This window comes from Fragaria vesca, linkage group LG6, assembly GCF_000184155.1.
Source record: "Fragaria vesca subsp. vesca linkage group LG6, FraVesHawaii_1.0, whole genome shotgun sequence".
NCBI lineage: Eukaryota > Viridiplantae > Streptophyta > Magnoliopsida > Rosales > Rosaceae > Fragaria > Fragaria vesca.
Genome location: NC_020496.1, coordinates 19,459,115 through 19,461,018, shown reverse-complemented (window position 1 = coordinate 19,461,018; position 1,904 = coordinate 19,459,115). Strand labels below are relative to the sequence as shown.

At 39.2% G+C, this 1,904-nt stretch overlaps 1 pseudogene across 1 annotated transcript in view; it reads left to right on the top strand.

Annotated features, from left to right (window-relative positions):
- The window catches only part of LOC101291451, an 8,453-nt pseudogene extending 7,466 nt beyond the window's left edge, over positions 1 to 987 (top strand). Inside the window, exons 3-4 of the transcript XR_185113.1 lie at positions 614 to 722; positions 873 to 987. The product of XR_185113.1 is annotated as an uncharacterized LOC101291451 (transcript). The remainder of the gene's footprint in view (positions 1 to 613; positions 723 to 872) is intronic.
- The last annotated feature ends 917 nt before the right edge of the window (positions 988 to 1,904 follow it).

The following is a 1,904-nucleotide window of genomic DNA, read 5'->3' as shown; positions in this document are numbered from 1 at the left end:
GTCATCGGTATAAACAATATTATTATTAGTTATTATTGTTAGAAGAAAAAATGATTTTTCTCGAATAAAACAAAAATAGTATAAATAGTTATATACTTTGACATAAGGGGCCTAATTTTTCTTTCGCACTAGGCCTTCAATTCTTTAGGACCGGCCCTGAATACATGTTAGAACTAAAAACATCCTTACTTTAAGAGTTTAAGGAGGTTCTCTTTAGATCCAGACTCTATATATATATTAAGCTTGTGTTAGTCAATCGAGGTTAGCTAATCCGAGCAGCCCTAGCTCAGTAGTATACGAGCGAGGAAGAAGAATTGAGTTGGGATTCAGATGATCATCTAGAGTGCGACGTGTTCTCTATATCTAGAAACAGTGATCGATTCTAGAACATTAATCAGTAAGATGCATGCGTGCGCGTATAACTAGCTAGTTCAAGTTAATCTCCTATTCTCCGTTTAATCATACATTTGGGTTCATATTATTAGTGTACGTGGTTTAGCCTTTGACAATACTAATAATTTACCTAATTACATACGAGTTACATGTAGGCAAGTAGGCAACATATATATAAAATTTGGTATATCAAATTGATGAATTGTGCAAGTGAAAGCAGAAGCTGTGCATCTGACTGGTGATCCAGGGGATATGATTTGTCAAGCCACGGAGAAGATGCATGTAGATCTTCTTGTTGTAGGGAGTCGTGGTCTGGGCATGGTCAAGAGGTGAGAATGTAAAAATCAATTAAGCTAAAATATTCCCAATATCGTTTTCAAAAAAATAATATTCCCAATTATTCTCAAAAAAAGAAACAAAAATAAAATCCCAATTAGCTGATGATATGTTTGAACGGGTGCAAATATGCATGCATGCAGAGCATTCCTAGGAAGTGTGAGCAACTACTGCGCACATCATGCAGCATGTCCAGTCATGATCGTCAAGCCACCAAGAGGGTCTGGACCAAAGGTGTCTGTATCATCTTCAAAGTAATCGGGGACATCTGTGTACGTATATTCACTTAAATCAGGGCCGGTTTGTACACTACTTACAAGTTTGTAAATTTTAATTAGCTAGCTATGCACGCATGTTCACTTAAATCAGGGTCGGTTTGTACACTACTTACATGCAAGTTTGTAAATTTTAATTAGAGCTAGCTGCCGAGTTGCTCTGCTAGTTTGTGGTTGTACTGGTTTCTTCTAATAAACGAACCAATGCAAAGGCACAAAGGCAATGAGCGTGTGATATCTTGATCGATGAGGACATGAGGTAGTTGATTTTGTTGGTGGCTCAGGCTCTAGCTCGATCGTAAGGGGAGTTTGGTGGAATGGATGTGGTGGTGCAATAGAATTGGTTGATGTTTGTGCTGCCTCAATTAGTCGAATAGAGTGGAACAAATCGTAGCTCAATGCTACCAAAACCAAAACTAGTGCGCCACATAATTGGAAGGATTGGAATATATCGTAGGAGTCGGAAGAAATGGTCCGATCTGTTCTAGGATATTCTCTATGTGTGCCTTGGCCTTATACCAATAGGATATGTAGTTAGACTAGATCTATGTATTCATATCCTTACCATATTGGTATTGTGTAATTCCCTATATAAATGGCTCCTATCAATGAATAAGATGATGATTCTCTTGCTATCTCTTTGTCTCTACCACTTTATACTTCATCACGTTATTATGCACTTTGTTCTAATTCTAGAGCCAATAGCCCACCATTTTTTTTCTAAACCCTAAAAACCAAAACCCTAAAATCGGGCAGCCTTGTTTTTCCCGATTTCCGACCAAAATTCCGACTGCCCTCCGCCGGAATTTTATATCCCCAGAAAGCTCTCTCCGCCCCGGATCCAACGCCACCGGTCTCACCTTGAGAACCGGCCGGAAAGTCTCCGAACCGGCCGCCGGA